A 14,096-nucleotide genomic window follows, 5' to 3' on the forward strand; every position below is an offset into this window, starting at 1 on the left:
ACAAAGAGTGGGACACGACTGAGTGACTGAACTGAACTGATTCTTTAATGTAGTGTTATTTTGCATGGAAGCTTCTTAAATATTAGTAGTAGAAGCCACTGTCATAATGGTGCTGTTTTAGACATCATTCTAAATATAGTTGTAAGTTTTCCCACAATTTATATATAAGAAAACACATACTGGTTAAGATTAATGGAACATTTAAGAACATTGGGTTGAGTCATATTCAGTAACTCCAAACACCTTTTGAAATCAAATCTTTGTAATTTGCTGTTATGTAGAATAAGTACACTGTATACTTATAAAAAAACAAATTAAGAAAAATATTAATAGGCCTATTTATTAATATCAATACTGTTTGGGGGGTTTCTCAAGGTAAGAATACTGAAATGGTTTGCCATTCCCTCCTCAGTCGACCACATTTTGTTAGACCTCTCCACCGTGACCCGTCTATCTTGGGAGGCCCTACACAGCATGGCTCTTAGTTTCACTGAGTTAGAGAAGGCTGCTGTCTATGTGATCAGTTTGGGTAGTTTTCTGTGATTGTAGTTTTCATTCTGTCTGCCCTCTGATGGATAAGAATAAGAGGCTTATGGAAGCTTTGGCCACCTGATGTGAAGAACTGACTCATTGGAAAAGACCCTGATGTTGGGAAAGATTGAAGGTGGGAGGAGAAGGGGATGACAGAGGATGAGATGGTTGGATGCATCACCGATTCAATGGATGTGAGTTTGAGTAAGCTCTGGGAGTTGGTGATGGACAGGGAAGCCTGGCATGCTGCAGTCCACGGGGTCACAAAGAGTCAGACACGATTGATCGACTGAACTGAATTAATATTAACAGACCTCCAAACTGTGCCATTACGACAGATGGTGTGAATCACTTTCATGGCATCACCCACAGTTGCTCTCAACTCTGAACTCGCCTTCAGTCTCCTCGAGAGGAAAGCAAGTTTGTGAGGTTAGTGATCTTTCTCATTTCTCCAGGATTCAGCGCCATGCCTGACACACAGCAGTCCCCAAGAACAACTGCAAAATGAGCGCTGCCTCAGCCACTCAGCAACTGGCAGTCAGGTCACTGGCATGAGCCGAAGAAAGAAATGTTGGGAGAAGTTTTGTTGAGTTTTATTTTAACGGCCGGAAGAGCAAAATGATTTTCCACAGCCGTGACCTCATCTCTGCCGGAAAGGTCAATGCTCACCGCCCCCTCGCGTCATCAGCGTCCGACTGTGCACCCATAGTTCTGTCTCGCTCTTAGCGTGTTTATCGAATGTGTGTCATTTTTCAACGTCGATTTTCATAAGCTTAATATGATACTTCAGAAAATGGCAAAGATAAATCTGCTCTTTAATTCCAGTTTTGCTCGAAGGGATGGCAGATCATCCACATTCCACATGCTGTCTTTGTAGGGAAATGGGAAATTCTCCAGAGCAATTAGAGTCAGAATATGATTGGAAGGTCTTGACTCTCTCAAGACGCCTCCAATTTTTAGACTCTTTGGAATAGTTGAGATGACCTGTGGCCAATGTCCAGGGGACAAGACTGACCTTGGAAAATTAAAGGAGTTTCCCAGCAGGAATTCCCCTGGAGCCAGCACAGGACCACATGGTGCATCAAAACTGAAGCCAAGAAGCTTGGTCTTTGCTGGAGATGCAAGTGAATGCAGACAGGCAGCGGGTGTGCTGACTGTGGGCGCTGCGGTGCTCACAGGTGCCCTGCGCTCCCAGGGGATGCTCTGAGTGGTCCAGGTTCAAAGTGAGCAGCCGTGAAGCTCTCCTGGGACACCAAGCCAGCGGTAAGCACAGTTGGACATTCCAGAAATATACTGATGACTTAACATGATCAAATTTGTTGACTGTATATGTCATAACAACCTGGTTCTGGGTGGTGGGGTAGGGAGACGGGGGTGAGGACAGGATGCTTCCGGTTGGGCTGTGCTGCTTCCATGGAGACAGCAACAAGCAAGGACTTCCTCCTCCAAGGAGGCAGAGTGGCTGAAAGCTGAGCCACCTCCGTCAGAGCAGCCCCCAGCCTGGGACCACCCTCAGGCCCTTCCCAAATAGCGTGGGACCTACTCTGACTTCCTTATCATACTTTATAATTTCAATAGGCATTCCATCTAAACGGGGTTACAGTGGATATGTCTCTGGTCATCTGAGCACTCAAGAGTGAGTTGTTAATTTTTCCTATGTCACTGAGTTTTAATCCAAGTCCTATAATCCTGTGTTTCATTATTTTATCACTGAGCTATGATTAATTTCTAAGGAAAAATAATAGACTAATTATTTTGTCAATTTGATTTAAATTTTTTGCTAGTTAATTATAGCAAAGAACACCATGTGACAATCTAGTAATTGTGGGAAATCTGGACAGGCTTAATAATGTCAATTACTTAACATTTCATAATTGTTTCGTGTGATCAGTTCAGACTTAGAAGGAAGGAAGTAGACAAGCATAGTTTTATCCCCCTGGACCAGCCCAGGGATGCATGATGTTTTACTTGGAAGAGTTCAAAGATTTCTAAGTGGTCTTTCCATTTCCTGTGAGCTCTGTACCTATCTATTTTGCACCTATATTACAGATTCGTCTTCCCACAGAAGAGATCTGAGCAATGAACCCTAGAATCTGTAGATCAGAAGGGATGGTATGGAAGCCTGCCTCACCCTGCAGCTGGGCATCTGTGTGAAGTGTCTGGATGCTTCCCATGGAGACTTTCTCAACATAGGACCCTTGACCCAGCTGCCTGAGGATCGCCTGTGATCTTGTCAAAATGCACATTCTATGTCTGCACCCCTGTTCCACTGACTTGGACACTTGATCATCAGGAGAGTCCTCTGTGGCTCAAAGATAAGGGAAACATAGCACAAGGCAGTCCATTTCATCCTGGGAAACTCATTATTAGAAAGATACTGGAATGTTACACTCAAAAATTAAACAGCAACAAGAATAGAGATAGGAAAAAAAAATCAAAACAGCTGAATCTCCCCGTCTCACTCCTGGTCGTAAGGCAGAGAGCTGTGGTCTGTGGTCTCTGTGGCCCATGTTGTCCCCGGGTCCGGTGATCCTGTGATTCATGTGGCTCTGTGGTCCACGTGCTTCCGTAATAAAGCTTGATGCCTTGGCAACAGAGGACAGTATGCCAGAGACTATGGCTGCCTTTCTTCCGGTTTAAGCTGAAGAGATCAGCTATGATGAGTGAATCCTTGATCTTTCTTTGGGCTGGAGGCCCTCATGCTCTGTATTGCTGTTACAAGGTGCAGCGTTTGTGGGCATGTTTCTGAAATGCCCGGGAGCTGTTTGCATGAATGGAGGGAATGTTCTGGGAGCATCAGTGCGCTTCAAGGTCTTCCCTTCGCTGTGAGGGGCCACCTCCCAGTCTCAGCAGGCCCCCAGCTCAGACTCTGCTTGTCCCCACACAGAGAGATTCTCTATCCTCACTTGCCCTTGGCTCAAAGTCGATGATGAAGCAGCTTGGAGGCTTTTGTGAGTGTAACCAGGCTTCATGCTCTTAAAAGCACTTTTTGAAGTTCATAGAATTATAAAGAGGAGCAGTAGTAGTCTGATGCAGGGAGAATGATGTGTGTGGCTGAGCCCCATCTGTCATCTCAGCAAGTGATGAGGCCAAATTTATAGTTTAGTTTCTGAAGTCTAATAATCTCCAAATGTTCCACCAGACCCCCTTGGCAAGCCCCTGACGACAGAGACATGAAGTGTAATTCAGCTAAGAAAGATGAAGGTTTCACAGTCATAAAACCAGCCCTCTTCTCTTTCTTTATCCTCCAGAGAGATCACGTAAAGATCCCATAGCTCTGTTTCCCAGTATGCTGACTCTGAATCCAGTGCACGCATATGCATGTCTACATGCGGCATAGACAGAGACATCAGGTGTATGGTGAGTATTACCAGGCAGGGCGATAACATAAGCTCATTCTCTTGAAGCTGCACTTGTATTTGTATTGTCTGGGATGGCAATTACTGGGTTGATAAATCTGAGAAAGATTAGTCTGGGGACAGCAGAGATGCCCTTTATTTGTTGCCATTTATGTGAATTTTTTTTCTGTTAAATAAGGGACTTTATTTTTTAAAGCACTGTTACGTTCACAGGAGAATTGAGCAGAGGGTGTAGGAGGCCCCAGTATATCCCCCTCACCCCGCGCCTCCTGTTTCCCTGTTCGCGGTGTCTTGTGTTAGTGAGGCTCATTTGTTGCAGTTGGTGAGTCTTCACTGACACATTTGTATTAAGCAAAGTCCACGGTTTGTATTATGGTTACTCTCTGTGTTTATGGGTTTTGGCACACAATGTCATGTATCCTTCATTACAGTGTCGTGCAGATTGGTTTCAAGATCCTAAATCTATCATCATTTATTCCTTCTCTAATAGCCTTCCTTTCTCTATGTGGGTCTGAGTCTCCGTCCTGTATATCCTTCCTCTCTCTGCAGAAATTCTTTTAATATTTCTCACAAGGCAGACCTACTTCTACAAATCCATGTTTCTTTGTCCGAGAAAGTCTTTACTTTTCCTTCACTTCTGAAGGATAACTTTCCTGGGTTACGCTCTGATAAAGCCTCAGATGGTTAGTCTTTGGTAACGAGGATCCCCTGAAGGCAAGCTCGTAAGCAGGGCGGATACTCCGGGCACGTTTCAGACGGCCCCTTCCCCTCCCTTGGCTGAAGCATGAGCGGGTGTTCTCCGATCTTCACTCTAAGGACCTGGCAGAGTTCCTGGAGGTGAAACGTTGGGAAGTTGGGGACCTTCCGATGACCTGGTCCTTTTCTTGTCTCTCAAGTGCGTCCACTCTCGAGCTCCAGAAATCGTTCAGCTGCTCAGCGCTCCTGCTGGCTGATTGCTCCAAGGCTTCTGTTTCACGCTGTCATTCTCTGCACTCGCCTATCTATCTCTTCAGGTTTCAGGGTGGTCTGCCCTGAAACCTCAGTTCTCCAAAGAATCTAAATAGTTGTTATTTTCAAATTATTCAGCTGTTTTCTTATTGTGAGGATGGGACTGCTAACAGCCAAGCTCTTCACATGTTGGGCTGGACACCAGGATATGCCATTTTCTTTTCCTCTGGGGCCAGCATTTCAAATTTCCCAGTACTAGTCTATCCACTTCCCAATTTTTAAAGATATTTTAAATTGTCTGGTTCATCATTGATCTTTGCTATGTAATAAATAATAATTTTCTTGTGTAGACATTATTTTATAACTACTTGCATTATCCTAAAGATCAAGCTGGATTTAGAAAAGGCAGAGGAACCAGAGATGAAATTGCCAACATCCATGGGATCATCAAAAAAGCAAGACAGTTCTAGAAAAACAGCTACTTCTGCTTTATTGACTATGCCAAAGCCTTTGACTGTGTGGATCACAACAAATCGTGGAAAATTCTGAAGGAGATGGGAATACCAGACCACCTGACCTGCCTCCTGAGAAATCTGTATGCAGGTCAGAAACAGTTAGAACTGAACATAGAACAACAGACTGGTTCCAAATAGGAAAAGGAGTGTGTCAAGGCTGCATATTGTCACCCTGCTTATTTAACTTATATGCAGAGTACATCATGAGAAACCCTGGGCTGGATGAAGCACAAGCTGGAATCAAGATTGCCAGGAGAAATATCAACAACCTCAGATATGCAGGTGACACCACCCTTATGGCAGAAAGTGAAGAACTAAAGAGCCTCTTGATAAAAGTGAAAGAGGAGAGTGAAAAAGTTGGCTAAAACTCAACATTCAGAAAACTAAGATCATGACCTATGGTCCCATCACTTCATGGCAAATAGATGGGGAAACAGTGGAAACAATTACGGACTTTAGTTTTGGGGGCTCCAAAATCACTCAGAAGGTGACTGCAGCTATGAAATTAAAATAAGCTTGCTTCTTGAGGGAAAAGTTATGACCAACCTATACGGCATATTAAAAAGCAGAGACATTACTTTGCTGACAAAGGTCCATCTAGTCAAAGCTATGATTTTTGCAGTAGTCATGTATGCATGTGAGAGTTGGACTATAAAGAAAGCTGAACACCAAAGACCTGATGCTTTTGAACTGTGGTGTTGGAGAGTCCCTTGGACTGCAAGGAGATCCAGTCAGTCCATCCTAAAGGAAATCAGTCCTGAATGTCAATTGGAAGGACTGAGGCTGAAGCTGAAACTCCAATATTTTGGCCACCTAATGTGAAGAACTGACTCACTTGAAAAGACTCTGATGCTGGGAAAGACTGAAGGCAGGCGGAGAAGGGGACGACAGAGGATAAGGCGGTTGGATGGCATCACCGACTCAATAGACATGAGTTTGAGTAAGCTCCAGGAGTTGGTGACGGACAGGGAGTCCTGGCATGCTGCAGTCCATGGGGTGGCAAAGAGTCGGACACGACTGAGCGACTGAATTGAACTGAACTGAACTGAAAGATCACAACCACTTTCATGTATATTTGGGAGGGTTTTTTTGTTTGTTTGTTTTTTACCCACGATAACAGTCTTAATGTTGCCAAACATCTCTAGTTTAAGTTACTCAGTCGTGTCTGACTCTTTGAAACCCCATGGACTGTAGCCCATCAGGCTCCTCTGTCCATGGGATTTCCCAGGCAAGAATACTGGAGTGGATTTCCATTTCCTCCTCCAGGGGATCTTCCCCATCTGGGAATCAAACCCAGGCCTCCTGCATTGCAGGCAGACTCTTTACCTGTGAGCCACCAGGGAAGCCCAAGAGTGGGCGCTTAACCACTCGACCACCTGGGGAGCCCCAAACATTCAGATGCATCTTCACACAGGAATCTGATTTTTGAGTCTAATAATGAAGAGGATAAAAGTTGGATCCATTTTCTTCTGAGCAGTCCTTCCCATGTCTGTAGAAGCCAAATTATCCATTTCAAATATTCTTCATGACTCTCTTGTAGATACTCCCAAAGAAAAATAAAAGTATTTACCTTCTATGAAAATATTGACATTTAATTTTCATTGAATAAAAACTTGATATCTATTTAGAAAATACTGAAACATATAAAATGCTTCAATGCCAAAGGAGCACATATTAACTCAATACTAATGTTATATTTATATTAATATAATATATGTAATAAACATGTATTACTTGTAACAAGAGTAATACATATAATAAACATGCATTACTTTCCAGGAACCTGTGTAAGAGCTGGACATGTGGAGATGAGCAGAATCTGCCTGTGGTCTTCAAGGAACACACTATCCTTTGGAATAGTATAGGTATGATTTCTGACACCTGGTGATTCAGGGTTCTGATTCTCTAGCATGAAGAAGAATGGCCTGTCAATCAAGGCCCCTCTGGGAGGAAAAGATCTTCCATGTAAATAACAAAGATCCCAATTCCAGGACTGAACAAGAAAGACAATAAACTAAAATAGTGAAGTTTTAAGGAAGCTAAGTATCATCTTATTACCACCCCAACGTAAGTGAGGAAGTTGTGATGGGAAGAGCTGCCCAGCTTTGGGCAGCCAAGGTGCACCCTCTGCAGGCCAGCGGGTCCTCCTCCCAGGCTCTGCCTCTTGGGAGGGTGCCCGCGCCCAGTGCGGGGTCTCGGGTCTGACGGGCCACGTCTCTGCAGCTGTGCGTGTGTTGCCAGAAGACAGGGCAGGCAGTGGACAGCAGCCTGGGTGATGGAGCAGAAAGCGGCAGTCTTGGAAAACTTAGGAAATTACTTATTACCAATTTCAGTTGAAGGTACTAACTTATATGTCGATTGTGATGGTTAATATTTATGTATCAACTTGAGTGGGCTCCAGGGCACCAAGATACTTGGTCAATGCTACTATGGGTGCGTCTGTTAGGGTGTAGTCAGTAGACTGCATAGAGAACGCTGCCATCCACTGTGGAGGGGGCAGCCCCCAGCCTCGTGGGCCCCTGACGGAACAGAAGACGAGCAAGTGAGGATCTGCTGTGCTGAGGTCCGATGCTCTTTGAGCTGCGACCCAGTCTTCCCTGGCTCCAGGCTGGGGCAGCAGCCAACACGTCAGCTCTCTGGTTCTCAGGCCTGCAGACTGAATACCTGGGGATACTCAGCCTCCACACCAAAAGCAGCAGTCCTATACATGCATTTACATGCATGTGCACATACATGTATGCAATAGGTATGTGTGTATATATCCTATTGATTCTGTTTCTCTGGAAAACCATGCCTGATACGAATAATACTGTGCCAGTTTTATTTTAGTATGGTTATTATTGTTCAGTTTCTCAGTCGGGTCCGAATCTTTGTGACTGCATGGACTGCAGCATGACAGGCCTCCCTGTCCATCACCAACTCCCAGAGCTTGCTCAAACTCATGTCCATTGAGTCAATGATGCCATCCGACCATCTCATCCTTTGTTGTCCCCTTCTCCTCCTGCCTTCAATCTTTCCCAGCATCAGGGTCTTTTCCAGTGAGTCAGCTCATCACATCAGGTGGCCAAAGTATTGGAGCTTCAGTTTCAGCATCAGTCCTTTCAATGAATATTCAGGACTGATCTCCTTTAGGATGGACTGGCTGGATCTCCTTGCAGTCCAAGGGACTCTCAAGAGTCTTTTCCAACACCACAGTTCAAAAGTATCAATTCTTCAGTGCTCAGCTTTCTTTATGGTCCAACTCTCACATGCATACATGACTACTGGAAAAACCATAGCCTTGACTAGACAGACCTTTGTTTGGAAAGTAATACCTGTGCTCTTTACTAGTATGGTACCAAACTAATAATCAATGGATAACATATTCAAAATGTGTTTTAGTGAATTCTCTGTAAGAAATAGATGATTTTGCCCTATGTTTATTCTACAGCTAATATATTTATTGAGTAAAATTTTTCTTATTTAGAAAATGAATCTGACCACAAGATAAGTGAATTGTTTAAGGTAAACAGATATGAATCCCAGTCTTTCTCTAACACGTTCACTCTTCTTTTACTTTAAAAATGTATTTGTATGTTTTTAAATAAAAATTGTGTATATTTAAGGTGTCCAATATGAAGATTTGATACACATGGTGAGATGGTTACAACAGTCAAGCTAATGATCTTTTCATGTCCACACATAATTACCATCTTTCTGTGTGGTGAGTCCACATCAAAACCACTCTCTTCTCTGTCTGTAACTACCCCATTTGTCCTATTTCAAACTTGGTCTCTAAAAACTCTAATTTTCTTTCCTTTGTATAAGAAGCATGGATAGTTTCCAAAAAAACTTTCAAGAAGTTAAAAGAATAGAAAATAAAGCGGTAATCCATCTTTCAGGATTTAAATGTCTGTTAAAAGCTATGCTTGCATCTCTAGCTTTTGGCTTATTAATAGGTATAGTGAAATTTCTAGTTATAATATACAATTTCTCCAAAATGTATACCATAGCTAATGCACAGTTTTTCTAAATTTCCCTTTGCTATTTTTTCCAAGCTGGTTCCACAGTGATCTCACAGTTATTGAGAGCAACAATCAGCCCAAGTGTGGTTTCCCGTGAATGGAGTGTAGCGGGAGCAGCTGCCACGTCTAACTCTGGCGCCTGTTGCAGCTCGGAGCCTCGGCGCAGAAGCTCAATCAGGAGACTCATTAGAGGCCTCACGAGCTGGGACTTCCTGCGTCGAATGATTTTGTTTAAAGTTGTTTTGCTTCTGCTCCGCTTTCTTAATGAAGTTGATACTGTGGGTATTTTGGGTTCTGTGGGCATGCGGCTGTGAATAGATGCACAGTCTTCCAGTTTTCAAAGATTTTTGTGTTTCTTTGTAAAAATACATTACAGTCACCAAGCGCATTTAAAAGGAATGACTTGTCTTGTGAGCAGAGAAAGATTTGCTTGGAATAGAATATTCCCCACTGGCCTCCAACTCCAAAGACAGGAAGACCTTGACCTCGTATCATTTGTGATAAGGTGCTTTTGGAGGGCAGAGTCTTTGAATGATTGCAATACTCTAAGTATAATCACCTTCTTGTACTAAGCATTTTTTAATACAAAATTATCCTAAATTATTTGCCCTGTTTTCTTACCTTAGGAGAAGACAGTTTGGGTCACAATAAGCTGCTTGAGTGACTCTAGTGTTGTTTCGATCGCTGGCCTTAAGCTGGAGCATGTCCTGCGCATCCCCTCCCCTCTGGACTCTCCCTCAACGCACCCCTGGTCTCCCACAGGAAGCGCAGGGCACCTGCTCCTCCACACCACCCACTGCTGTTAGGAAAATTGAGGGAGATAAAACCTGCTAAGCTGGCAATCCTAATCTTACTAGTTTATTACTGTCTAATGAAGCTGGCAGCTGCACTTTTTAAGCCAACTTTAAAACTAATATTTTGTTCCAAAAAATTGGCATTGCCTGAATTGACACTACCAAAACAAATGAAGGATATTTTCAAGCAAATAACACCCCTGACAGGAAGATCCCAGACTAAATGTCTCAGGATTGCTCATTGGTTGCCGTCAGGAACACAGGCCCTAGATCAGGAGCCCAGAGCAGGAACAGCCAGCAGGCAGCCTGCTGTTACAGCAGGAGATGAAGGCTGCCCTGACCCAGGGCTGCAGCTGTCCCCATTTCATTGCTAGTTGAAATGCAGTCTATTTTTCTTTTTCTGTATCAGTTTTGCTATCTGCTATGCACAGGTAAGTAACACAGAACCTCTGTTGACCCCTAAAGACGCATGGCAAGAGCTGGGTATAGATTTTCACTAAGTTAGTGGTGTGACTTTTGAGAGTTATAACGACAAAAGCGTTGCAGGGCTAAGTGTCAGGAACACACTGAAAAGATGTGGGATGTCCCACAAAAAACCTGCAGTGCATCCTCCTGGGAGCCTGAGACGAAGAGACACGTGGCCCCACAGCTCGGGGGGCCATGCTGAGTCCAGAGAGGGAGACGTGGAGGATAGCTTTGGTCAGACCTGCAGCCGTGGAGGAGCATCTGTCTGCGGGGTGGGGCGTAGAGAAAACCCAGACACGGGGCCTGACGGAGTGGAACTGCAGGCAAAGCAGAGGCGACGAACCTCGGGCTCAGCGGAGGCCCCTCACCTGGACCAGGGGGCCTCTCACCTGGGATGGGTGAGCGGCCTGGAGCCGATCACCGAGGTGCCCAGTAGATTAGTCTGCGAGTGAGGAGGCAGGCTGTCTGCTGAGAAGATGGGGAGCCTCAGCAACGGCGGCGCGTTTGGGGGGCAGGCGGGTCAACAGTCTGAGGAGGGGGTGGTGAGCAGAGATGGTGACGGGCGTTCAGCGCAGTATCTGGTGACGGGCGTTCAGCGCAGTATCTGTTCCAGGCACACAGAGGTGCTTAATCCTTTCAGAATTCCAGGGCGGCAAATGCTACTGTTGTTATTCGCAGATGATGGCACTAAGCCAGAGAAGGTGACGGGAAAGATGCGCAGGACCCCATGGACTGGGCAGAGCCGAGGGGGCCCCAGAGACCGCAGACTCACGGCAGCCGGTGCTCTGGGCCACGCTCCTTGCTGCATCTGAGAGAATGTGTTAGAACTTTTTCACACTGGCTACTGACTTTATCTAAGAAGTGACATTTGAGTATTAATTTATTTCCTGTACTCTTTGGAGTGGTAATAAAGCCCTAAGCAGAGAAAACATGCTTAGCTGCATACTGTTCTAGATACACAGGGCTCTTCTGGCTTCTTCCCGAAGCCCTACACTTGTCTAACTGATACGTTTTCCTTTATTGTGTGTCTGCATGCGCCTCACTCCTCCTGCTAACTGGCCACCTTTATGTCTTTTGAAAGGTCCCGCTTGTGCTCAGGCACTGAAATCCCTGCCAACACGCAAAGCTCTGCGTCACACAGAAGCTGGAGGGAGCGGGCTCTGGAGGTGAGCGCAGGGTGAGCTTTTAACGGAACAGCCTGAGGCCGCCAGCACCGCTGAGGCAGGCGCCGGGCTGAAGCGGGAATCGCAGACAGACAGATGGACGGACAAGAGGCTACGGTGGACTCAGGAGGGCAGACACCCCCTAAGCTGCTACAGTGGAGTCTGATTTCTGTAACCGGGGAAAGTCACAACACGGGGACCTAGAAAGCAGGGCGATTAGGATAGGGAACCTGTGGCTCAGCCCTAGAGTGAGGGCTTAGCAAGTCGGTCCCCAATTGCAGAAGAGAGAAGGAAGCTTCTGGAAGCGCTGTTACGCAGGTGGGGCCGTCAGCGCCCTGGAGAACCCCACCAGGCCAGGCAGGCGTGAGCAGAGGCCCAGCTACGGGGTTGGGGGGCACCCCTCAGCAGAGGTGGTGAGGTGACCCTGGGACAGGGAGTGGGTGAAGAGCATAAAACACACCCCAAGGTCTTCGGGAAGCTCGGGGCACAGGGACCCGTTTTGAAAAGATCCACAGGTGATGCGTAGGCTCTGCAGGATTTGAAAAGCAGGACGTAAAGAATTTCTAATTAGTTCACTTGCGTTTTGGCAAATATGCCTTTATTCATCAGAAGCATGTGGTTTGCGCAGCTTAAGTGATTTTTGCACAAATGTTATGACTAAAATGACATAGACATCATCGTAAAACACTTGACAGATTGCAGACATGACTTACTTTACATCTACCTTCCATTTCACAGAAATATGTTGAAATTTATTTTAAAAAATTCTGTGAGATTGCTGTATTGACTTCCTGACTAAGAATACAAAAATGAAAACTCATTTATTATCTGCATTGTTCTGCCTTAAAAATCAATGGAAGCACCCATCAGAATGTTATTTAAATTGAAATACGACCATGCATTGAAAGTCAGCGCAACTTCAAGGACACGTGACCTTCTCAGGGCCATTCGTGTCTCACTCCGGCCGATGACCCATGTGTCTCTGTTGAGAGACCCCAGCCCAACGGCCCTGTGTCTGCGCTGCCTCCATCCTGGGGGCACCACTGGGGATGCTGGCAGCATCGGTCCTGCTGTTTCGGAAGCGCTAACGTGCATTAACGTTAAACATAAATGCATGTGTAAGTTTTAAGCACATGCGTGCGTGCTAAGTCGCTTCAGTCGGTCCACCTCTTTGCACCTGCATGGACTGTAGCCCCCCAGGCCCCTCTGTCCACGGGATTCTCCAGGCAGGAATACTGGGGTGGTTGCCACACCCTCCTCCGGAGGATCTCCCAGACCCAGGCACTGAACTTGTGTCTACGTCTCCTGCTTTGGCAGGAGGGTTCTTTACTACTAGCACCGCGTGGGAAGCCCTTTAAATGCGTGTGTGTAAATACGTATCTGTAGTTATAATATATTGCAGCAGAAGGTTTTTCTTGGTTGTAACCCTGTGTTTTCATGTTTCCTTTCAGTTGCAGTATCACCATTCTAAATTCACCAGATGAAATTTACATGAAAGTGATTTATCAGATGTTTTAAGAACCTGATTGCAATGGTTTTTGTTTATTTCTTTTTCTTCACAAAACACTTTCTCAGAATCCTCTATTATGTCTGTATATGTGTATATGTCTTTTAAAAAATAAAATACTATAAGATTTAAATTTTCTAACATTTATTCTGGCACAAATAAATTAATGTTACATTTACTTTTATAATGTTTAGATTGCAGAGGCCCGGAAACTGATTTATACAGTCCCCTAGAAGCACTGTGAAGGAGCATTCTTTGATTCTTTTATTCAGAACTCAAGACTTTGGCCAAGTTTTTATTTTTTTTATTCCCTGCTTCTAGTTTAAAAACTATTGTGCTTTCATTGAAAAATTTGTGCATCCAATTTAAAATAAAGAGAGACATTGAAACAAAACTTAGCAAGAATCCCACAATTCTGAGAAAGTTTCAGGTAGTACTTGTTCCCTCTCCTACAAACAGATTTCACTTTAGAAAAATGGAAAGTGGAAGGCATCATATGGTCAATCAGCTTGGGCTTCCATAACGAAACTCCACAGACTGGGTGACACTCACTTCTCCCAGTTCTGGAGACTGGATGCCCAAGATCAAGGTGCCAGCCAGGCTGGTTCCCCGTCCGAGCAGGGCAGCGACTTCCATCTTCGTGCTGTGTCCTCACACGGGTGGGGGCAGCTGGGTCTTCTCTGGCCTTATGACCTCACTTAACCTTCACCACCTGCTCATGGGCCCCCCTATGCATGTTCAGGGACCTGGGGTCAGGGCTTCAACAAAGGGTTTGGGGTCACATCCACTCTACAACATTATACATACTGT

The 14,096-nt window shown here is 45.0% G+C and overlaps 1 long non-coding RNA gene across 10 annotated transcripts; it reads left to right on the plus strand.

Moving 5' to 3' along the window:
- The first annotated feature begins 1,274 nt into the window (after window positions 1-1,274).
- On the plus strand, window positions 1,275-13,419 carry LOC139032377 (uncharacterized). 10 transcript variants are annotated; one of them, XR_011484899.1, is made up of 7 exons: window positions 1,277-1,794; window positions 2,110-2,167; window positions 2,581-3,891; window positions 7,133-7,218; window positions 7,847-7,916; window positions 8,001-11,782; window positions 13,231-13,419. It is a non-coding gene; the product is annotated as an uncharacterized lncRNA (long non-coding RNA). The 10 variants fall into 10 exon arrangements; XR_011484900.1 differs by having other exon boundaries at window positions 1,275-1,794; window positions 2,581-2,643; window positions 3,783-3,891; window positions 7,133-11,782; XR_011484896.1 differs by having other exon boundaries at window positions 7,133-9,056; window positions 9,391-11,782.
- Window positions 13,420-14,096: the final 677 nt, after the last annotated feature.

Source organism: Odocoileus virginianus, chromosome 31, assembly GCF_023699985.2.
Source record: "Odocoileus virginianus isolate 20LAN1187 ecotype Illinois chromosome 31, Ovbor_1.2, whole genome shotgun sequence".
In the NCBI taxonomy this organism is placed as follows: domain Eukaryota; kingdom Metazoa; phylum Chordata; class Mammalia; order Artiodactyla; family Cervidae; genus Odocoileus; species Odocoileus virginianus.